Source organism: Symphalangus syndactylus, chromosome 11 (assembly GCF_028878055.3).
Source record: "Symphalangus syndactylus isolate Jambi chromosome 11, NHGRI_mSymSyn1-v2.1_pri, whole genome shotgun sequence".
Lineage (NCBI taxonomy): Eukaryota > Metazoa > Chordata > Mammalia > Primates > Hylobatidae > Symphalangus > Symphalangus syndactylus.
The window spans coordinates 35,349,995-35,374,664 of record NC_072433.2 but is presented as its reverse complement, the minus strand read 5'-3'; the positions used below and the strand labels follow the sequence as shown (position 1 = coordinate 35,374,664).

The 24,670-nt window shown below is 48.0% G+C and overlaps 1 long non-coding RNA gene across 1 annotated transcript in view; it reads left to right on the top strand.

The window, feature by feature from the left end:
- Positions 1 to 2,541: 2,541 nt before the first annotated feature.
- LOC129493311 (uncharacterized) overlaps positions 2,542 to 24,670 on the top strand; it is a 38,526-nt gene continuing 16,397 nt past the window's right edge. The window contains exons 1-2 of the long non-coding RNA XR_008661110.1: positions 2,542 to 2,585; positions 11,237 to 11,375. This is a non-coding gene — a long non-coding RNA (uncharacterized lncRNA). The remainder of the gene's footprint in view (positions 2,586 to 11,236; positions 11,376 to 24,670) is intronic.

Sequence of the window (24,670 nt, the reverse complement as noted above, 5' to 3'; positions counted from 1 at the left end):
CTTTGGCAGGGCCACCTTCCAAGTCAGGCTGTGTGTGACTAGAGGGCCTCCGGGGAAGGTAACATTTAAGCAAAAGTCCATAACAGGAACTGGCTGCAGTGACTCATGCTTGTAATCCCAGCACTTTGGGAGGCCAAGATGGATCACTTGAGGTCAGGAGTTCGAGACCAGCCTTGCCAACATGGCAAGACCTCGTTTCCACTAAAAATACAAAAAATAGCCAGGCATGGTGGCATGGCCTGTAGTCCCAGCTACTCGGGAGGCTGAGGCAGGAGACTCGCTTAAACCCGGGAGGTTGAGGTTGCAGTGAGCCCAGATCATGCCACTGCACTCCAGCCTGGGTGACAGACCAAGACTCCGTCTCAAAAAAAAAAAAAAATAAACCCCACCACAGTGGTTCTCAAAGGTGTGGTCCCCAGGCCAGCTGCATCAGCATCACCTGTGAATTTGCTAGAACTACAGATTCCAGCGCCCACCCCAGACCTACTGAGTCCTCCAGAGCACAGAGCACCAAGCCTAACACGCGCTCAATTCATGGCCTCCGAATTGCAAGCTGTCAAGTTCCAGCGTGTGCTGCCGTGTTAAGATGCACAGAGTCGTGTTGTGGGGACACACCCTAGCCGGCAGGTTGTGCCCACCCCGGCGTGGAATGAGGACAGGGCCCAGCTCGAGTGGGTTTAGCTGATTTTAAGGTGCCAGGGTAGAAACAGAAATGCATCTGCACAGCTGTGCTGGGTGAAGTTTCACACTTGGCAAGGTGTGAACAGAATTAACATTTGCTGGAGCAGGTTAGAAGCCTTTAGACTGTGAGTTACAAAATCAGGCAAAGAAAAAAAAGGAAGGGGGAAAATTAGGTGATCTTCAACCTCATTAACTCAAGCCCAGCTGCAGAGGATGTTACCAAATTATCCGCTAAGAAAACTCACCTGGGGCTGAGAATAAGCCTGAGACTTCAGCCCCCAAGGGGTCCTTTTGAAAAGAAAGTTCTCCGCCTGAGAACAGTTGCTCTCAAGAAAGCACCTCCTCCACAGCCCCTGCAGAGCATCAGGCCTCGACACTTTAATTGCTCCGATAGAAACAAGCTAATGGGGTTTTCATAAAAATAGAACCCAAATAGGCATCGATCCCCTATTTTTTGCAACCAGAGGCACTGCCACAGTTTCAATGCCATCAGTGCTAGCCAGGAGGGTCTCCATGCCATGAGACCCTGGTGAGAATTAAACAAGGAAAACAAGCTTATGGATTCGATATTTTGAGAGCTTCAACAAAAACCAGAACTCTGTCAACAACAGCCTGGTTTATCCTAGGTCCAGGGAAAAACAGGTCAAGACACATGCCCCAAATCACTAAAGGCAATAAAAGCTTGGTAGGGGTGGGGGTGCCCGGGGTCCTGCTCCCCAGCACTGGAGTGAGCAGGACACTGGCTGCTCCTCAAGACAATTTGAATCTTCAAAAAGTAAGTAAGACGTCCGTTTTTTGGCCAGGTGTGGCGGCTCACGCCTATAATCCCAGCCCTTTGGGAGATGGAGGAGGGTGGATCACCTGAGGTCAGGAGTTCAAGACCAGCCTGGCGAACATGGCATAATCCTGTCTCTACTAAAAATACAAAAATGAGGTGGGCATGGTGGCTCACACCTATAATCCCAACTACTCAGGAGGCTGAGGCACGAGAATGGCTTGAACCCGGGAGGCGGAGGTTGCAGTGAGCCAAGATTGCGCCACTGCACTCCAGCCTGGGCAACAGAGCAAGACGCTATCTCAAAAAAAGTCAGTTTTTAGTGCATCAGTAGTTTCAGGTAGGATCATTTAGTAATTAGGGGTCCAGGCTCTGGGCTGGGAGCCCCCGAGTTCAAACCCCAGCTTTGCCATTTTGGAGCCACGTGACGTGGGAGTACGGTGCTTAGCTCGGTGCCCCACTTTCCTCATCTGTAAAGCGGGAACCATGATTATACTCACCTGGAAGGATTTTGAGGCGCACTAACTGGGTTCTACGTAAAATGCTTACAGCAGTGTCCTGCACGTGGTAAGCCCTTGAGTAATGCTGGCTAGTGGGGGGCGATCGGGAATAAACAAGTAACAATGAGGATTTCAGACAGGGATAGAACCATGAAGAAGACAAGCAGGCTGAGATGGTAAATAATTGGGGCAAGAGGGGTGGCCGCACTGTAAGAAGGGCCCTCTGGGTAGTCTGTGGAGCCACCGGACATACGGAGGCCTGGAGCATCCAGGCAAGGGAGCCAGGAAGTCAAATCTTTAAGTAGGGAACAGTGTAGGCGTTCCAGGATGGAGAAGGATGGTGATATGGTTTGACTGTGCCTCCACTCAAGTCTCATCTTGAATTGTAGTTCCCATAATCCCCACCTGTCATGGGAGGGGCCCCGTGGGAGGTAATTTAATCATGGGGGCGGTTTTCCCCGTGCTGTTCTCGTGATAGTGAGTTCTCACAGATCTGATAGTTTTATAAGGGGCTTTCCCCCTTTTGCTTGGCACTTCTCTTTCCTGCTGCCATGAGAAGAAGATGTGTTTGCTTCTCCTTCTGCCATGATCATAAGTTTCCTGAGGCCTCCCCAGCCATGTTGAACTGAGTCAATTAAACCACTTTCCTTTATAAATTACCTAGTCTCAGGTATGTCCTTATAGCGGTGTGAGAACAGACTAATACAGATGGCCTTGGGAAACCAGAACACCCCTTGGGAGGCTGCTGTGATAAAGGAGGTGAGAGATGAAGGTGCCTGGGGCCAGAGGGAGAACTGTGGGGATGTCAAGAAGTGAAGGGAGCCAAGAGGATGTGGTGACGACAGGATTCCAGATGACTTGCAGGCTTGTAGCTTCAGAGCTGGGATGAGAAAGCCCTGGGAGAAACAGCTTTGGACTAAGATGCCATAGTCCCACCTGGCTGTGCGCTGCAGCCCTCCTACCTCTATCCGGGGCACGCGTCATCCTGCCTGGCTGTAAGCCCAGCGGCACTTGCACAATTTCCCACTTGACTTTTGTCCCTTACTTTCCACATCGCTCCAAGATATTCACAACTAGTGTTCTTGCTTAGGACATGAGATTGTGCCCCAGGCCAGGCACAGCAGCTCATGCCAGTAATCCCAGCACTTTGAGAGGCTGGGGCGGGAGGATCACTTGAGGCCAGGAGTTTGAGGCAAGCCTGGGCAACATAGTGAGACCACATCTCTACAAATAATTTAAAAATTAGCCAGGTGTGGTGGCAGCACCTGTGGTCCCAACTATTCAGAAAGGCTGAGGTAGGAGAATTGCTTGAGCCTGGGTAGTTGAGGCTGCAGTGAGCCGTGATGGCGCCACTGCACTCCAACCTGGGCAACAGAGCAAGACCCTGTCTCAAAAAAAAAAAAGTGCCCCTTATGGCTGCATCACTGTTTACATAATCATTTGTCCTTTGCTGGAGACATAGCCTGTTTGTTTTTTACAGTTTTGTTGTTGTTGTTTTGAAACGGACTCTTTGTCACCCAGGCTGGAGTGCAGTGGCGCAATCTCAGCTCACTGCAACCTCTGCCTCCCAGGTTCAAGCGAGTCTCCTGCCTCAGCCCCCTGAGTAGCTGGGGTTACAGGCATGCACCACCATGCCTGGCTAATTTTTGTGTTTTTAGTAGAGATGGGGTTTCACCATGTTGGCCAGGCTGCTCTCAAACTCCTGACCTCAAGTGATCTGCCTGCCTCGGCCTCCCAAAGTGCTGGGATTACAGGTGTCAGCCACAATCCTGGCCTGTTTGTTTTTTAAATAGAGACAGTGTCTTGCTATGTTGCCCAGGCTGGTCTCAAACTCCCAGCCTCAAATGATCCTCCTACCTCGGCCTGCCCAAGTGTTGAGATTACAGATGTGAGCCACTGTGCCCGGCCCAGTGATGGAGCCTGTTTCTATCTAGACAGTAACCAAAACCCATGGCCGTTTCCTAAGACTTTCTATCAGTTTGCAAATGGAGTCCTTGAGCAGTTCAGTAAGGGGAAAACATTTTAGAGTTTAGGGGCTTTTATTTTAAAACTTTCATATTTTTACCGTGTTAAATTGATGACATATATAATACATGGTCATGCACGTACAGACTTCTGAAAGATTCAAGTAAGCAGAACAAAACATCAAGTCCCCTCCACCATCACCTCCCACACCCACACCCAGCTCCGGGAGGTAACAACATCAACAAACAGATGGCTTCCCTCCAGCCCCTTTCAACGCCTTCATGCTCACATATAGTCCTTTATGTAGGTTGGATCCTATTATACATTCTGTTCTGTGCCCTCCCTTTTTTACCTAACAATATCTCAGAGATCTGTCTACCTTATTCTTGTTTAACAACCACAGAGGTTTTCAGAGTAGGGAAATATCGTATTCTATTTAACCACTCAACTTCTCTGAAGGATTTGGGCTGTTTATAAATTTTCACAACGTTACAGTGAATGTCACAGGACTTATATGCAGCCATATGTGCAAGGATTTCTGTAGTACAGACTTCTGGAAAGGTGGAATTGATGGAGCATAGAGTAAGTACATTTAAAATTCTGATAGGGGGCCGGGCGTGGTGGCTCATGCCTATAATGCCAGCACTTTGGGAGGCCGAGATGGAGGACTGCTAGAGTTCGAGACCAGTCTGGGCAACACAGCAAGACCCCCATCTCTTAAAATTCTGATAGAGACTACCAAATTGTCTGCCCAAAGTCTGCCTTTTTCTAAAAACAAAAAGTAGGTTTAATGACAAAAGTAAGATTCCCGTAAACATGTAATGAATACAAACAAGACCAGAAAATAAGTTTTAAAACACCCAGAATTTCATTACCTAGAAGTGGCGTTATTAACATACATAGTCAATTTGAGTCATTTTACCATGCATATAGGTAGAGATACATTTTTAATGAAAATGTGGTCAGAACGTAGACTCTCTTTAGTAAGCTGCCTTTTGCAGTTAACTATATATAACAAAGCTCTTTCCAAGTCATTAAAGATTCTTGGATTTTGTTTTTATTTTTGTTTTGTTTTGTAAAGATGGGCTCTCACTAGGTTGACCAGGTTGGTCTTGAACTCCTGGCTTCAAGCAATCCTCCCACCTCAGCCTCCCAAAAAGCCGAGATTACAGGCAAGAGCCACTGCACCTGGCCTAAAGATACATCTATGGTGACATTCCAGATTCTTAACATGGTTTAGGGACAAGAAAAGGGAAGCTTATGTGGAAGGAAGGAAGGTAAAAAAACAATTTTTTTAAAGACTATGCTAAAAGCAGTATTGACAATTCCTAACTTTGTTTATGTAGGAAAATTATTCTACAACCCTGGTTCCTGGAGGTCTTTGAGAATCTGATAAAGCTGAGGTGGGTGCATCACATGAGGCCAGGAGTTCGAGACCAGCCTGGCCAACATGGTGAAACCTCGTCTGTACTAAAAATACAAAAATTAGCCGGGCATGGTGGCAGGCACCTGTAATCCCAGCTACTTAGGAGGCTGAGGCAGGAAAATTGCTTGAACTCGGAGGCAGAAGTTGCAGTGAGCTGGGATTGCGCCCCTGCACTCCAGCCTGGGCAACAGAGCAAGACTCTCTCTCTCCAAAAAAAAAAAGTATGGGCTCTTGATTCAGACACAAGACACACAACTTTGAATCCTGGCTTTACTACATACTCTTCAAACCCTCTGCCTGTTCCTTCACTTGTAAAATACGACACTAATCAGCAGGTTCTAGGGTTGCTGTGAAGTTTAAATAAGTTCATGCACATAAAATGTTTGCAACAAGGTCTATACACAGTAAGTGGTAATTAAATGCCAGCTCTCATCATTTCCAGTGTTTTGCCCTTGTGACATTTCTAACCATATCTTTGTGCACATCTGTGATTACTTCCAAGGGATAAATTCCTAGATGTAGAATAGCTGGGTGGAATCATGAGCATGGTTATAAGATTTGGTTTTTGGTTTTTTTTGTTTGTTTGAGACAGAGTCTCACTCTGTTGCCCAGGCTGGAATGCAATGGCACAATCTCGGCTCACTGCAACCTCTGCCAGCCGGGTTCAAGTGATTCTCCTGCCTCAGCCTCCTGAGTAGCTGGGATTACAGGCATGCGCCACCATGCCCCACTGTTTTTTGTTGTTGTTGTTGTTGTTTTTTCGTATTTAGTAGAAACGGGGTTTTGCCATATTGGCCAGGCTGGTCTCAAACCCCTGACCTCAGAAGATCCACCCGCCTCGGCCTCCCAAAGTTCTGGGATTATAGCAGTGAGCCACTGTGCCTGGCCATGTTTATAAGATTTTGGACACATGATGCAAAACTCTTCTCTAAAGACTCAGATTCGATGATGGTTCTAAGACTGGTTAACAATGGTAAAGAAAATGCACAAAAATCCTTGCCCTCCTGGAGTTTCCATTAGAAAGGGAGTAGACAGTCAAACTGACTAAGTGACCTATTAGGAGGTGACAAGTGCTACGGAGGAAAATAAAGCAGGGCTGGGCTTAGGAGGGCTGAGACAGGGTGGAGGCTGCAGTTCTACAGAGGGTGGTCAGGGGAGCTTCCCTGAGAAGGTGACATTGGAGCACAAAGACTTGCAGGAGGGAGGGAAACATGCAGATGCCTGAGGGGAGAGTGTTCCAGGCAGAGGGAATAGCATGTGCAAAGGTCCTGAGGAAGGAACTTGCCTGAGTTGAGGGGGGAGGATGGGAGGAGAAGAGGATAGAGCAGTGAAGGAGTGGGGACATGTCATGGAGGACCTGGCAGGTTGAATCGTTTTTTTTGTTTGTTTGAGACAGAGTGTTGCTGTGTTGCCCAGGCTGGAGTGCACTGGCATGATCTCGGCTCACTGTAACCTCCAACTTCCAGGTTCAAGAATTTCTGTTGCCTCAGCCTCCCAAGTAGCTGGGACTTAAAGGCATGCACCACTACACACAGCTAATTTTTGTACTTTGGGTAAAGGCGGGGTTTCGCCATGTTGGCCAGGCTGGTCTCGAACTCCTGACCTCAAATGATCCACCAGCTTCGGCCTCCCAAAGTGCTGGGAGGGAGCAGTGTTAATTTCATACCACTGTAGCTCTAGGAAGGGTGAAGTAGGCATTCAAAGAGACGATGAGAACTAATCGAAATTGTGTTTTCCTTGTTCCAACTTGTGCTTAAGAACACCAAAAGTGACAACTCTCATTGTTTCCCGAGAAAATCAGAGGTTCCTTGTTTTCTCAGTAAAACATGCTAATAGTTCTCAAGTCCAGATACTTTTTTTCCTAAAACACTAAGAACGAAGAGTAAAATGAAAAGACACAGCCAGTTTTGTTTGTTACTGGGTGGTCTCAGAAAAACCATCTGCCACGCGTGCAACCTGAGGCAGTGTCTATCAGGGGAATGTAGGGCTGAGATCACAGTGCCCAGGATAGAGGGTCCCCATGCCCAAGGCCTCATCCCTCCTCTTCCCCCCACACGTTCCACCACAAAGCCTCAGTCTCGGAGACACATGCAGAGGGCAGAAAGTCCAGCTCAGAGATTACAGTTCAGGGTGAGGAAGCAGCGAACCACAGATTCATCTTGGGGACCACTGCGGCTGAAATAAGTGAGCTAGAATTTCCACCCACTTCCCCAAACAGCAGAATCTGTGCCTTGAAGAAACTAGGAAGTTCCAGGGGTTTGGGAAGGACCAGAGTTTGACCTGAAATTGTTATAAATGAGGGGAGGGATGGACAAGGTGGCTCACACCTGTAATTCTAGCACTTTGGGAGGCTGAGGAGGGTGGGTCACTTGAGGTCAGGAATTGGAGACCAGTCTGGCTAACATGGCAAAACCCCGTTTCTACTAAAAATATAAAATTTAGCCAGGTGTGGTGGCAGGTGCCTGTAATCTCAGCTACTTGGGAGGCTGAGACGGAGAATTGCTTGAATCTGAGAGCTGGAGGTTTCAGTGAGCCAAACCATACCACTGCACTCCAGCCTGGGCAACAGAACCAGACTTGGTATAGTATTAAGGCTGGGATTGTGGTCCCAGCTACTAGGGATGCTGAGGTGGGAGGATCGCTTGAGCCTGGAAGGATGAGGCTGCAGTGAGCTATGATGGCACCACTGCTGTCCAGCCTGGGTAACAGAACGAGACCCTTTCTCAAAAAAAAAAAAAAAAAAAAAGACAGAAAAAATTGAGGCTGGTGAATGTGCCTGATGGCTTGGGTCAAAGATGCGCCCTAACTTGATGAAGTGGCTTCTCCACTATTACCAGCATTTCCATTTGTTGCTTCGCTTGTCGACAATATGTCACTGATAACCTACTGTGCACAGGCACAGGCCCAGGTGCCCAAAGAGGATAGAAAGAAATATATCTGGAGGAGCTGCCAGTTCCTGCAGGGGAGGGAGGGATACTTTGAACCACAAGAGCCTTGGCAAAGTGCCCCTCAAGCCTTCCCTTCTCGAAGTGAACACTTACCAGCTTGTTCTTTTTCTCCTCCTTTCCTTTCCCCTTTTCTTTGTTTCCATTCTCTCTCCTTCCTTCCCTCTCTTCTTCTTTCCTTCCTTCTTTCTCTTTTGCAGATTGGTACAGCTTTATCATCAAGAAGTTAGAGTTCACATAATAATTTGTCTTGATAACTGTACCTTAGTTCATTTTCATTTTTAGCAGAAATAACAAGTGCTTGTTGAAAAGATAAAACCATATGAAAATATCAAAGTAAACCTGGCAAATCCTCACTATCTCCATGCCCCACTCTTCCTCTCCTGAGAATCACTATTAACAACTTACCATTTACTTTCCAGGTAAGACTTTTTTCCCCCCATGCATACACATATTTCTGTATACAGTTTTTAGAAAGTGAATATGAATTCTTCCTGTTTAACTTACTGCTGTGTTCTCAGCTCCTGGCACATAGTAGGCATTGAAAGTATTTCTTGAACAAATTATGAATTTCTGAAAATTATCTCTTATTCAAAAATACATCATGGGCTGGACACAGTGGCTCAAGCCTGTAATCCCAGCACTTTGGGAGGCTGAGGCAGGTGGATCACTTGAGGTCAGGAGTTCGAGATCAGCCTGGCCAACATGGTGAAACTCCGTCTCTTTCAAAAAATACAAAAATTAGCCGGGTTTGGTGGCATGAGTCTGTAATCCCAGCTGCCTGGGAGGCTAAGGTGGGAGAATCGCTTGAACCCAGGAGGGAGAGGTTGCAATGAGCCGAGATCGCGCCACTACACTCCAGCCTGGGCAACAGAGTAAGACCCTGTCTCAAAATAAATAAATAAATAAATAATACATCGTGGACATCCTTCCATGTCACCTACCTCCATCTTTTTATGGCTGTGTGATATTCCATAGAATGGCTGCATCATTATCCAACCAGAACCTTGTTGTCAGATGTTAGGCTGTCTCTGTGTTTTCATTATTTGAGATCATTGTTCCTACATCCTTGCACACTTGTGTATTCTGTAGGCAAGTGTAGAGGACAGAATAATGGCCTTCCAAAGATGCCCACATGCTAATGCTCAGAACCTGTGAATTTGTTACCTTGCATGACAAGAGACTTGCAGAAGTGATTAAATTAAGGCTCTTGCGGTAGGTGGGGGGAGGTGATCCTGGATTGTGTGGTAAGCCCGTTATAATCATAAGGGTCCTTGTAAGAGAGAGGCAAGAGAGTCACAGAGCAGGCCATGTGATGCAGAAGCAGAGGGGAAGAAGGAGATGCAGTGACAGAAGCAGAGGCCAGAGTGACGCCATTGTTGAAGGGACTACAAGCCAAAGGAGGCCTCTAGAAGCTGGAAAAGGCGAGGAAATGAAATCTTCCCTGTAGCCTCCAGGATCGCGGCCTTGCCAACCCATTGGACTTCTGTCCTCCAGAACCGTGCGGTTATGAATTTGTGTTCCTTAGGCTGCCCAGTTCGTTATTGTGATTTGTTATAGCCACAATAAGATGCAAACTCAGCCAGAGACCTAGAAATGAAATCGCTGGCATCTTAGTCCGTTCGGGCTGCTATAAAAAACACCATACCCTGGGTGGCTTATAAAGAGCAGAAATTTATATTTGACAGTTCTGGAGGCTGGGAAGTCCAAGATCAAGATGCCAATAATTCCTTGTCTGGTGAGGGCCTGTTTCCTAGTTCATAGATGGCACTTTCTCGCTGTGTCCTCCCATGGTGGAAGCAGTTAGTTAGCTCTCTGTGGCCTCCTTCATGAGGGCTCTGCCTCATCACCTCCCAAAGCACCCCACTTCCTAATACCATCGCTTTGGTGGTACGAATTCGTCACAAGAGCTGGGAGAGACGTAAAGCTTCAGACCAAAGCACTGGCTCAAAGACTAAATTCATTTTCTAAATTCATGCACCATCACTCATACACACAACCATTTCCATCCCGATCACTGCCCTCCAGCTGCTGTCTAATATTTCTATGACCTTCTCAAAATGTCAATCCCAGAATGACCTGCCTGTCCCATTGCTGCCCCATGCATAGTAAGCATTCTGCTGGGTTTGATCAGCATCCTTGGGAACCGCACATTAAGCTGTGCTCATTCAGCTAGAAATGACCTAAGCGCTTCAGTCTTCAGTCACGCCTCTGCTTTCCTGTTCTCGTGCCATTGGTTTGTTTTTGATATTAGGGCAGGACTTTACTTTTATCCCTCCTAAATTTCACATTGTCTAAGTAAAATGGGGAGAGATGAGAATCTCCAGTGTCAAATTACTGAGTAGTTCTTTGTTGCCGTTTCATTTCCATGAGTTTTTGGAGAATGGAAAGAGCAGGTAGATTTGGACCTTAAATCTCATAGGGAAAAAGAAAGTGAATAGAAACAACATCATAAATAATAGAGAGGGTAAAAGCCTCCATATCAGAAATGGCTCAACCTCAGGGATTTTAACACCTAAGAAGTGATATTTATTTTTTTATTTTTTATTATTTTTTTGAAACAGGGTCTCAGTCTGTCGCCCAGGCTGGAATGCAGTGGCACGATCTTGGCTCACTGCAGCTTCGGCCTCCTGGGCTCAAGTGATCCTCCCACCTTAGCCCTTCAAGTAGCTGGGACTATAGGCACACACTACCACACACAGCTAATTTTTGTTGTTTTGTTGTTGTTGTTGAAACAGGGTTTCACCATGTTGTCCACGCTGGTCTCAAACTCCTGACCTCAAACGATCCGCCTGCCTCGGCCTCCCAAAGTGCTGGGATTACAGGTGTGAGCCACTGCACCTTGATCAGAAGTGATATTTATACAGGAAAGCTCCATAGGACAGTCCAGCTCAGCAGGGACTGGTTTAATGTTGGGAATTTTATTTTGTCCTTTGTTCCAGAGCAGCCAAGCCACCAAAATATCACTTGGATGCTGCCAGCTTCCTCCAGTGCAGGCAGAGGAGGTGTCCTGGGAGCCCACAGGCTGCATCCCCATGGGACAGACGCCTCCATCAGTCCCCTAGGACCCCGTCCAGTATAGGGTAAGCAAGCTCTCAACAGTTGACAGTCCCTTGGGTCTTTATGTTCTGACTAGGAATAGGAGGTCTTACAAAATTGAAACAAGTTAGAATTTGGAGAGGGCTAATTCCATCCCGGCCCCTCCTTTTACAGACAGGAACCAAGGCTGGGTCATAGGCTCCAGAATTCACCAGGCTGTGCATTGTAGAACCTCCTCACGGACCGGCTTTGTGCGCAGGTTTTTTTTTTTCTTTTTTTTTTTTATTATACTTTAGGGTTATAGGGTACATGTGCACAATGTGCAGGTTTGTTACATATGTATCCATGTGCCATGTTGATTTCCTGCACCCATTAACTCGTCATTTAGCATTAGATGTATCTCCTAATGCTGTCCCTCCCCCCTCCCCCCACCCCACAACAGTCCCCGGAGTGTGATGTTCCCCTTCCTGTGTCCATGAGTTCTCATTGTTCAATTCCCACCTATGAGTGAGAACATGCGGTATTTGGTTTTTTGTCCTTGTGATAGTTTACTGAGAATGATGTTTTCCAGTTTCATCCATGTCCCTACAAAGGACACGAACTCATCATTTTTTATGGCTGCATAGTATTCCATGGTGTATATGTGCCACATTTTCTTAATCCAGTCTATTGTTGTTGGACATTTGGGTTGGTTCCAACTGTTTGCTATTGTGAATAGTGCCACAATAAACATACGTGTGCATGTGTCTTTATAGCAGCATGATTTATAGTCCTTTGGGTATATACCCAGTAATGGGATGGCTGGGTCAAATGGTATTTCTAGTTCTAGATCCCTGAGGAATCGCCACACTGACTTCCACAATGGTTGAACTCGTTTACAGTCCCACCAACAGTGTAAAAGTGTTCCTATTTCTCCACATCGTCTCCAGCATCTGTTGTTTCCTGATTTTTTAATGATGGCCATTCTAACTGGTGTGAGATGGTATCTCACTGTGGTTTTGATTTGCATTTCTCTGATGGCCAGTGATGAGGAGCATTTCTTCATGTGTTTTTTGGCTGCATAAATGTCTTCTTTTGAGAAGTGTCTGTTCATGTCCTCTGCCCACTTGTTGATGGGGTTGTTTGTTTTTTTCTTGTAAATTTGTTTGAGTTCATTGTAGATTCTGGATATTAGCCCTTTGTCAGATGAGTAGGTTGCAAAAATTTTCTCCCATTGTGTAGGTTGCCTGTTCACTCTGATGATAGTTTCTTTTGCTGTGCAGAAGCTCTTTAGTTTAATGAGATCCCATTTGTCGATTTTGGCTTTTGTTGCCATTGCTTTTGGTGTTTTAGACATGAAGTCCTTTGTGCGCAGGTTTTACTCTGGCCAATGGCAGGTATGTTACCAGGCAGGAACGCTTCTGGACAAAGCTCCTCCACTCTTGTGTCAGAAGCACTGGATTCCTTTCCTGTGGCTGTCATAACAAAACACCACAAACTAGGTGGCTTAAAACAACAGAGATTTATTCTCACAGTTCTGGGGGTTAGAAATCCAAAATCAAGGTGTCAGCGGGGCCGTGCTCCCTCTGAAGGCTCTAGGGGAGAATCTTCCTTGCTTCTTCCTAATTTCTGGTGGTTTCCTTGGCCGTAGCTGCGTCAGTCTGATCTCTGCCTCCATCGTCACACGCAGTCTTCTGCCGTGTGTCACTGCTGTCTTCGTTGTGTGCATGTCTGTCTCTGTAGCCAAATTTTCCCTTTTATAGATACCAGTCATATTGGATTACAGCCCACCCTAATGATCTCTTCTTAAATTGATGACATCTGCAAAATTCCTATTCTCAAAATAAAGTCACATTTACTGGTATGGGGGTGAGGACTTCAACATATATTTTTTATTATTTATTTATTTATTGAGATGGATTCTTATTCTGTCACCCAGGCTGGAGTGCAGTGGTGTGATCTCAGCTCACTGCAACCTCCACCTCCCGGGTTCAAGCGATTCTCCAGCCTCAGCCTCCCGAGTAGCTGGGGCTACAGGCATGCGCCATTGTGCCTGCCTAATTTTTGTATTTTTAGTAGAGAAAGGGTTTCACCATGTTGGCCAGGTTGGTCTCGAACTCCTGACCTCAGGCGATCCACCCACCTCAGCCTCCCAAAGTGCTGGGATTACAGGCATGAGCCACCACACCAGGACTTCAACATATATTTTAAAGATGCAATTCAACCCATAACAAGCACCTTCCACCAGGAGACAGAATGAAGCTGGTAACAAAGGCCCAGAGACACTGGTTATCTTAGCCAGAGCCTGGTGATACTCCAGAGTACCTCGACAGGCAACCCTGAAACTAGTGTCCCTGGGCCAGATGTTTAATGTGCATGTAAGAGGAGAGGCTGTCCCTGAGTCAGAGCTTGCAGAAGGAGGGGCTGGTACAAGGTCCAGCCTCTCCTCAACTGTCCTGAGCCCCTAACTCAGCAAAACAGAAGCCCTGGCGTTCTTCAGCCACTTGCCGTAGGGTCCAGCAAGCAGTTGTCATGACTACTTACTCACATCCTTGCCTTCTTTCCTCCCTCGCTCCAAGAGGCTCACCAAAGCACCCCTCCCTACCCCACGCACGGCTTTCTCTGAGAAGAGCTCTGATTAATTCATATGGTCGCCTCCTTCTCATGGCATTTCCAATATGTCATGGTGCCCCTTACTGACTGGCCCCGCAGGCAGCTCCCAGGCTTGTGGCTGTCAGCCTTGGAGAATAAGGCTGCACCATGTCCAGGGCCTTGCTGCCTGGGTGCTTTCTGGTTTCAAAACATTGCCACTGGGCTGCTTGTCTTGATCCTTCCTCTGACTTAGTTCAGTCAAGGTTTGCAGATGTACCCTAATCTGTCACCTGGAAAACATCAAGACCCAGCCTGTCCTGTTTGTGGCCACTCAGGCTAATCCATTCCACAGGGGCAGGGAAGGCAGCCCAGACTGCTTCCTTCCAAGTTTTTTCATCTTTGACTGGATGCATTTCTCAAGCCCACTCTTAGCCTAGACAGAAAATTGCAGCAGAACTTTTACGTTAGGCAGTTCTAAAAATGCCGCCTGAGAGCTTGCGCCTGTGCTGAGTGCATCCCCTGTGTAACAGAAGCACAGGTATGAAGGTGGGAATGTTCCCAGCTGTCCCGGGCCCGCTAGAGAGGGCTCTGGCATTGCCTACTGTCTGCTTCCACGCCCTCCCTAAAGCATGTTGCCACTGCCAGACAAGTTCTGAGAGACAGAAAGGGAAAGAACTGTCCCGAGGAAGCAAGGTCAAAGGCAGTACACCTCATGGCAGATGGCAACAGGACTGCTGTGCAGACTCACCCGTTGAACATGCTGTGAGTGCTGCCTTCTGGAATTGGGCCCCTGGCTGCAGGGCAGAGGCCTGGCAAGGTGGCAGGGGTGAAGCAGACATGCATGGAAGAAGGGGAGATTTTCTGTAGACGAGGATGAGCATCTTATGGGAGTTGCATGGTGTTCCAGAGGATGCCGATGAGGCCAGAGTGGCTGGGGCATATGTACTTAGACCCCCATCACGTTCTTCAGGAGACATGAGCACTCACTGGAATTCCAATGGGCTGTTGTTCTTTTAGACTCTGCCCCAAGACTGGACCACATGGGTCTCAAAACCTCCATAGGGTCCCACTTGCATTGTCCTATATAATCCTCACAACCACCTGGAGACATTGGTGTTATTATTATCTCCATTTTACAGATGAGAAAATCAAGGGCCAGGCAGGCCAAGTGACTGGCTAAAGATCTGCCACAGCCAATATGTGCAGAGCTGGTGTTCCGTGAAAGAGCCTATATTAGACTTCTCTAGAGGGACAGAACTAATAGGATATATATATATATATGTATAAACATATATATGTTTATTAAGAATTAACTCACATGATCACAAGGTCCCACAATAGGCTGTCTGCAAGCTGAGGAGCAAGGAGATTCAGTCCAAGTCCCAAAACTGAAGAATCTGGAGTCTGATACTTGAGGGCAGGAACATCCAGCATGAGAGAAAGATGTAGGCTGGGAGGCTAGGACAGTCTAGTCTTTTCATTTTTTTTTTTTTTTTTTTTTTGGCCTGCTTTATATTCTAGCCTCCCTGGCAGCTGATTAGATTGTGCCCACCCAGATTAAGAGTGGGTCTGCCTTTCCCAGCCCACTGACTCAAATGTTAATCTCCTTTGGCAACACCCCCACAGACACACCCAGGATCAATACTTTGCATTCTTCAATCCAATCAAATTGACACTCAGTATTAACTAACACAGAGCTATATGCGCAGAGTGATCCCCAAATGCCAAAGAAGCCAAGAAACAAAGGAAGCAGACAAATCCAGTTTGTCAGTATTGGGTGATTTATTGGGGGAACTCACAGAAGCGTGATCTTGGGTGGCCATAATACAGGTAGATCTCCCACTGTTACTCCCAAGACCTCAGGCTTGTATACCATAGAGAAAGGGTACGTGTGTCCCAGCAAGAAAATTACAGGCAGCCCTCCAGAACAGGCAAGAATGCTGCGTGCATCACAGCCCACAATTTGGGCGATAGCATCAAGGTTGACACGTTCTTACACTAGGGACAGGAAATAAAGTAGAAACAAGGAGGCATTCACGGGACTAAGCTAATTGGAAGTCAAACCCATGGATGCATCCAAGATGGAGTTGCTTTTGTCTCTACAGCTAGGATTTAGAACCCGGACCTGGACGCCTCACTGCTTCCTGCTTCCTTAGTGCCTTATGGCCTGGAGTCAGAATAATCTAGCTCAAATTTGGGAGTCAAATGCTCCAGGGTCTTGAACTGGCCAGAGCTCTCAATGCCATAAGTGCCTACAACACTCTTGGAATGTGCTGTGGGGGGACCATCTGGTGTCTCTGCAGCCCAGGAAAGGCATTCACAATGCCCTCGGGGAGAGTCTGCAAGGGCTGGCCAGAGGCACTGCCCACAAGGAAAGCCAGCCTAATGTGCTCTGGCTTCCTGCCTTTCTCCATTTGGCCTAAGAACAGAGAACACCCTCATCCCCCACCCCTACCCACACCCCCACTCCCAGGACTCCCCAGGCTGCAAGGGTCACATGGCCAGGAGGAGGTGAGTCTGAGTGGGTTCCCTCCCAGCAGGCTGTCAGTGTGAGATTACAAATAAGTGGCAGTTCCCATAATTATTGTGCTGCCCAGAAGCCCAGGCCGTCTATTCTGAAGTGAGGGTGACTAAAGGTCAGGGCTCCACGATCAGCCCTGGCTCAGGTCCTGGGTCTTCCATGGTATTGGTCACATGACCTCAGGCAAGTGAGCCAGGCAGTCAAGACTGGGGCTGGCATTAAGCTCACCCTCACTGTTGCTTTCAGTCCATTCCAGCACCCATCCATGAATCAGCACCCATTCCCCTGGCCAGCAGCCATCACCTGATCAGCAGCCAACCCCCGATCAGCACCCATCCCTCCTGACCAGGACCCATCCCCCTGACCAGCACCCATTCCCCCCAATTAGCACCCACCCTCCGGACCAGGACCTATTCCTTGATCAGCACCTGTCCCCCCAAACAGCACCCATCCCTCCAGACCACCACCTTTCCCCTGACCAGCACCCATCCCCCTGATTAGCACCTATCCCCCTTGACCTGCATCCATTCCTCCTTATCAGCACCTGTCCCCTTGACCAGCACCCACCCCCCTGACCAACACCCATTCTCCCTGACCAGCCCCCATCCCCTGACCAGCACAGAGTGGTGGCAAGAGAGCAGGTGTGTGGACTGGAATTCACACATTTCTTAGGGAGACATGCCCAGGGTCTGGGGCTCAAGCAGCGCAACTTGGGAGGGAGAAAGGGCATCCAGAGCCTGGACTCCTGGCACTTTATGAGGGTGGCCAAGAAAGGGCTACAGCAACCCACAGGGCTCCCCTACTCCATCCCAGTGATTCCCTGCTGTGCTGAGGGCAGACCCTTCATGCTCACTCACCCAGAGCATGGCAGTTGGGAGGCAGATTGTGTGTACCAGGCCCTGCTCTCCTTCCTGGGGCTCCTTCCCCTCTTGTGGCTTTCCATGCCCTTGGCTCTGCAACCTGCCCGGCCAGAACGAGCAAACAAGTCTCTCATCCTCAGGCTCCATCTCTCATCTGTCAGCAGGATCACAACAGTCCCTGCTCCCATGTGGTCATGAGGGTCCCTAGGAGGTGATAGAGGCAGGGGGCTTCGCTCAGCACCTGGAACTAGATAAGCATCTGGTAAATGGTAGTTATCGTATCAGTATTCTTGTTATTGTATAATAATTACATTGACTAGCATATAAACTTCAGGATAGGGCAGAAGACCCTAGAATCTTCTATTCATTTTCTTCTAGAATGTAAGAAGGTGAAAGAGCACTGAATTAGGAATCAGAAGACCCGGGTTCAAGTTTTGACTTTGCCATTTATTTGCTCAGTCATCCAATTACTACGGATTGAGCTCCTCCTATGAGGTCAGCGTTTGTTGCAGGAGATTCAGGACTGAACATAACAGACAAGGCCCCTGACCTCATGGAGCACACAGGCCAGTGGAGAGACAGGCACGGAAAAAGTAAGCACACAAGTTCATTTCCAACAGTGATCACTGCCGCGAAGAAAATAACAACACAGGCAACCACTAGGATGGGTGCTTAGCACAGAGTATTAGGTACACCCAGAGGTGGCCCACTCAGAGGTGTGATTAGAGGGGATTTCTGTATGAAAGGCTGTATATGGAGGTGTGGGCACAGTTCAGGAAGCCCTCAAGGTATGGTGATGTGCCCCGGCTCTGGTACCATCAGGAAGCTGTTAGCTGTCGCAGCTCTGGAAGGGCAAGGAGAAGGAGTCACTGCCAGAATCCAGCAAGGCCTGCAGGAGATAGCCACTGCATAGGAGCTGAGACCTTCTGCTATGGGCTGAATGTTTGTTCCCCCTACCCTGACAAAATTAAAATGTTGAAACCTAGGCTGGGCCTGGTGGCTCACACCTGTAATCCCAGCACTTTGGGAGGCAGAGGCAGGTGGATCACCTGAGGTCAGGAGTTCGAGACCGGCCAGGCCAACAAGATGAAACCCCGTCTCCACTAAAAATACAAAAATAAGCTGGGCATGGTGAGGGGCGCCTGTAATCCCAGCTACTTGGAGAGGCTGAGGCGGGAGAATCACTTGAACACAGGAGGCGGAGGTTGCAGTGAGTTGAGATCACGCCACTGCACTCCAGCCTTGGCGACAGAGCGAGACTCTGTCTCAAAAATAAATAACAAATGTTGAAACGTGTCTTAGTGGATTTGTGCTGCTATCACAAAATACCTGAGTCTGAGTGATTTATAAAGAATAGAAACTTTTCTCCATTTCTGGAGACTAGAAAATTCAAGATCAAGGTGCCATGGATTCGATTGTCTCGTGAGGGCTGTGTTGTCCAGAGGGGAGGAATGTTGTGTCCACAAATGGCAGAAAGTTGAAGCATGAGCCAGCTGAATGCTGCACTGCATGAAGCCTCTTTTATGAGGGCCTTTTAATTAATGAGGGAGAAGCCCTCATAGCCTTGTCACCTCTTTTTATTTTTTATTTTTATTTATTTATTTTGAGATGGAGTTTCACTCTTGTTGCCCAGGCTGGAGTGCAATGGTGCAATCTCGGCTCACTGCAACCTCTGCCTCCCAGGTTCAAGTGATTCTCCTGCCTTAGCCTCTGGAGTAGCTGGGATTACAGGCACACACCACCATGCCTTGCTAATTTTGTATTTTTAGTAGAGACGGGGTTTCTCTGTGTTGGTCAAGCTGGTTTCAAACTCCCGACCTCAGGTGATCCACCTGCCTCAGCCTCCCGAAGTGCTAGGATTACAGACATGAGCCACCACACCCTGCTGCCTCATCACCTCTTAAAGGCCCCATCTCTTAATACCATCACATGGCCATTAAGTTTCAACACTTGGGCCAGACACAGTGGCTTAGGCCTGTAATCCCAACACTTGAGGAGGGTGAGGCAGGAGGATAGCTTGAGGCCAGAAGTTCAAGACCAGCCTGGGTGACATAGCAAGACCCCATCTCTGCAAAATAAAAATTAAAAAATTAGGCGTGGTGTCATGCCTGTCATCTTGGCTACTCCAGAGACTGAGTTGGGAGGATTGCTTGAGCCCAGGAGGTTGAGGCTATAGTGAGCCATGTTCATGCCACTGCACTCCAGCCTGGGCAACAGACTGAGACCTTGTCTCTAAAATAAAGAGTTTCAACCCCTGGATTTTGGAGAGGACACTTTCAAATCATAGCAAAACCTAGTCCCCAATGTGATGGTACTAGGAAGTGGGCCTTTGAGGGGTGAGACGTAAGGGTGGGGCCCTCAGGAATGGGATTAGTGCTCCTTGTAAATGAGGCCCAAGGGAGTTCATAGGACACAGCTAGGAGGCACCATCCATGAATCAGAAAGTAGGCCCTCACTAGGCACTGAATCTGCTGGCGCTTTGATCTTGGACTTCCCAGTCTCCAGGACTGTGAGCAACACATTTCTGTTGTGTATAAGCCACTCAGTCTATGATGATTATTGCACACCCAACAGGCAAAGACACTTTCAGAAGAGGAACGAAGGCCTGGAAGGAAAAGCATTAGGGGAATGACCCTTATGTCTCTCCTCTCCCTCCAGTCTCCCACCAGTGTTCCCATTGGCTGAAGCCAACCAGGGTAAGGGAGCCCAGGCCATAGGGCACCCCCAGGTCAGCCATCCAGGGTTCGGAGCAAGCTGAAGGGAAGATCGTAGGTGGAGAGAGGCAAATGGAGAACAGTGAAGTCTGGGCAGATAGCACTGTGCACATAAAACCCAGCTAGGAGAGCCACCAGGGGGCTGGTGAGCAGCCAGAACCCGGCTCTTCAAATCTCCAGGCCACAGTGTCCTCACCTGTAAAATGAGGATTTGAACCCAAAGAACACCAAGATCCCCTCTCATACTAGGATTCCAGCTGATCACCCCAGCCTGGGCCTGGGCTCTGCTCTTTGCCCCTGCTGCCCCCAGCAGAGAAGTGGTCCAGCAAGTGTTTTCTGAAGGTGATGAAATGCTGCCTTTGGCAGTTTGCAAGGTGTACTAACGAAAGGCAAGATGCTCTTGGCAGCAATTGTATCTTCAAACATGGAGCATATATGCGTCTACCTATGTTAAAATTATAGACAAAAATAATGAATTGAGGCATTTAAAAAAAGACTGGAAGGAAAAACAACCACAGATTTTGACAGCTATGGTCTGTGGGTGTTTTTTGCTTTTTATAGTTTTCTGTGTTTGCAATTTTTCTAAGTTGAGCGTGGCGGGGTGGGGGAAGTAAGGAAAAATAGTGTGAAACAAAATTCTTTGGACCTTAAGCCTGAATTAGAGTTTAGGAAAATTAGGCTATGGTCCAGGCATGATGGCTCACACTTGGAATCTCAGCATTTTAGGATGCCGAGGCAGGAGGATTGCTTGAGGCCAGGAGTTCCAGACCAGCCTGAGCAACATAGTGAGACCTCACCTCTACAAAAAATTAAAAACTTAGCCAGCGTGGTGGCACATGCCTGTAGTCCCAGCTAATCAGGGGACTGAGGCAGGGGGATAGTTTGCTCCCAGGAGTTGGAGGCTGCAATGAGCTATGATCATGTCACTCCATTTCAGCCTAGACAACAGAGCAAGTCTCCATCTCAGAAAAAAGAAAAGTTGGCTCTGGCCCAGGAGCACGTGGTACAAGATCCTCCTGATTCCCTCCCTCTTCCATTCATCCCTCCTTTTTTCCATATTGACCAAGCACTAAGTATGTCCTGTACCAGTGAGAGGCATCAGAAATGCAATGATAGCAAGGGAGGACCTCCTGCCCCATCAGTAACAAAGGAGAGCATATAAGCATTTTGCTTCATGGCTTTATTTTTCTTTGAAATAACTGCCCCGTGTTTTTCTGTCTCAAACAAATCAGCTGACCTAATTAGTAATGTCCTGTGAGTGGTGGTTTTCTGTAATCTGTTGCATCCTCGTTTGGCTTTCAGAAGCCCACTGTCTGTTCAGATTTCTGGCCCTTGGAAAATGCAGAGCTCAATGATTAAATGAATGCACTTTGGAGCCAGGTGACCCTGGATTCCAATCCTGCCTCCACTACTCCCAGGCTCTGAGACCTGGGCCAGTCACTCTGCCCTTCTTGCTTTAGCTTCTCCATCTGTAAAACAGCACAGAGTGCCAGGCAGGTCAGACTGAATGACAGACAGAAGAGACTTAGCATCTTCTATGCACTGGATTATGTTCCCCTGAAATTCTTATACGGAAGCCCTAACCCCCAGTGTGATGGGATTTGGAGATGGGGCCTTTGGAAGGTGATTATAGCTAGGTGAGTGTATGAGGGTGGGGCCCTCATGATGGGATTAGTGCCCTTATAAGAAGAGACACCAAAGAGCTTGCATGCACGTGCTCACTCTCTCTCTCTCTCTCTCTCTCCTCAACACACACACACACACTCACACACACACACTCACTCTCTCCCATGCACAAAGAAGAGGTCATGTTGGCCAGGTGCAGTGGCTCACGCCTGTAATCCCAGCACTTTAGGAGGCTGAGGCAGGACGATCGCTTGTGCCCAGGAGTTCAAGACCAGCCTGGGCAACATAATGAGAACTTGTCTCTACAGAAATTTTTTACAAAATTAGCTGGGCATTGTGGTGCATACCTGTAGTCCCAGCTATTTGGGAAACTGGGGTGGGAGGATCACTTGAGCTCAGGAGGTCAAGGCCGCAGCAAGTTGTGACCATGCCATTGCACTCCAGCCTAGGTGACAGAGTGAGACTCTGTCTCAAAAAAATAAAAAAGCAAAAAAAGAAGAGGTGATGTGAGCACACAACGAGATGGCAGCCACGTGTAAGCCAAAAGAAGAGGCTTCAGGATGAAACCTACCTTGCCAGCACCTTGATCTTGGACACCCCATCCTCCATAATTGTGAGAAATTCTTCTTGGGTTAAGCCACCCAGTCTATGGTATTTCATTATGGCAGCCTGAGCTAGGGCAGCGTAGCTGCAGGAGCAGTGATGGCATGCACTTCTGAAGCCTCTGGTTCATGTCCATCATTAGGTTCGGTCAGACACCAATCAGGGAGCTGCAACCACCCCTGTCTGCACTTCCCCAAGGAGTGACTGACCCTCCAGGGCCCATCTGCTCCCAGTTCCTCCACCTCATCTGCCAAGTGTTACCAGACTCCCTGTGCACAGCCCTGAGCTGATGGGGGATCTTGAACCCAGGTTTGTTCCCATGTACCCTGATCTAGGGGAAGCATCCAATGGAATCTGCTGCTTGGCCTCCAGGCCCCAAAGATATGACACAGATGCCTGCGGCCTTGCCCACCACTACCACTCATCTAAGGAATGTGTCCAGAACCTACAGGCTCTGTGTATGTGTCCATGAAACAAAAGGCTGAATTATTTCCTGATGTTTCACTTCAGACTGAGGTTTGCTGCAAAAGATGAAGGGAGACAGAGAGAGATTCACCCACAGAAATGAGACCTCATTTCTGGTGGGGGAGAGGCCAGGGAACAGGTGACCCTCCAGAAGGATGAGCTAGAAAAGCAGGGTCTCCTAAGAAGCAGGTGTGCAGAGCACAGCAACAGGAAACTCATGCAGCAGGCATGAATGAATGAAGGGCCTGCTGTTTACCAGGCCCTGCAGGGGCTCTGGGATATAGATAGGCCACAGACCACGGGGGCTTAGTGGTCCACAACCCCAGGTGCAGCCCAGCCCCTCCACTTAGCATCTGCTCGAGGCCAAGAGTATCTGATGTTATTTCTGCCCACATCCATTTTCTACCCCTCTGGAAACCATACCCCTGTTGTCCTCTGGGGATCCATCCCATTGGTTCACATGTTCCCAGAGAAGCTGATCAGTTCCAGGGGAGGAGCCCGTGATGCCTCTCACCCCAAGCCAATCAATAACTCCAACGCTCCCAGACATGGTGGGTACAGGCATGTGACCAATTCAGAACACTGGTCACGTTCCTGACACGAGCAAATTCGCTGGACCTGAAACCAGAGAGGAGGTAGGAACTAGAATGCCTGTCTCCATCTGGCCACAAAATGGAGCCTGAAACTGAAGCGAACACAACAGAAGCAAGAGCCAGAGATGAGAAACCAAGGCTTCTCTGGGTCAGCGGTGCCTGAAACATGCATCCCCAGGCCTCTCAGTTCACTGAGTAAATGACCTTTTTTTTTTTTGTGAGACAGAGTCTCACTCTGTCACCCAGGCTGGAGTGCAGTGGCAGCAATCTCGGCTCACTGCAAGCTCTGCCTCCCAGGTTCACACCATTTTCCTGCCTCAGCCTCCTGAGTAGCTGGGACTAAAGGCACCCGCCACCATGCCCGGCTAATTTTTTTTATATTTTTTTAGTAGAGATGGGGTTTCACCGTGTTAGCCAGGATGGTCTCGATCTCCTGACCTCGTGATCCACCCCCTCGGCCTCCCAAAGTGCTGGGATTACAGGCGTGAGCCACCGCGTCTGGCTGTAAATGACCTTTTTAAAAAAAACAAAAAAATTATTTTCTGTATAAGCCAGTTTAAATTTTTATCACATACAACAGTTATAATACATGTTCATACACAAACCAAGTACAGATTTCTAAAAAAAATAGGGTGTGAACAAAAGACAATGGCATCTCTAGGTCGCACTTGGTTACTTGTGGTAGGTGAGGGATTTGTTGATAAGGGGCAGATTTGTGATTACTGTTGGAGCTTATCCAGTGCAGACAAAAGAGCTCATTTAAGTGGCTTTGTGGATACCAGATAGAGCATGACCTTTTCCCCTTCCTTTTTGAGGACTCTGCACAAGCTGGCAGATTGGTCCTTGGGAACCCCAAGGGGAGATGCCCCCATGCACCCCCTGAGGGACCTTTGAGGTTAGAGATCTTCGATTGCCCCCACCCCCACCCCAGCAGCTGTCTGGTATGGCCATAGGTCCAGGCAGTCTCACTTACCCAGCATTAACACACCAAACCCACCCAGGAATGGGATTCTTAGATCAAGATAGGGGCAAAGAAAGAAGAGAAGGTTGGCAGAGTGACGGAAGGAATTTCGTGTCCAGATGGGGAGTGGCAGGAAGCAGCTAGATCTGTTCTTAGTCAAATAACAGAACTTGGCACCCAGAGGTGCTCAATAGACTGGTGCTCTCATACATACAAAAGAACAAACGAAGGAACGAGTAGACCTCTCAGAGGAGCAGCATAGAGATGGCTATGAGCCAGGAGTTTCTCAAGACCTTGGGATGCCATTTGGCAGAGTGTACCCCAAGTTTGTCATTCAGATTTTTGCCACGTTTCCATGCTACTTCACTGTCACTAACTATATATATCTATATATACACGCATATATATGTATATATACATATGTA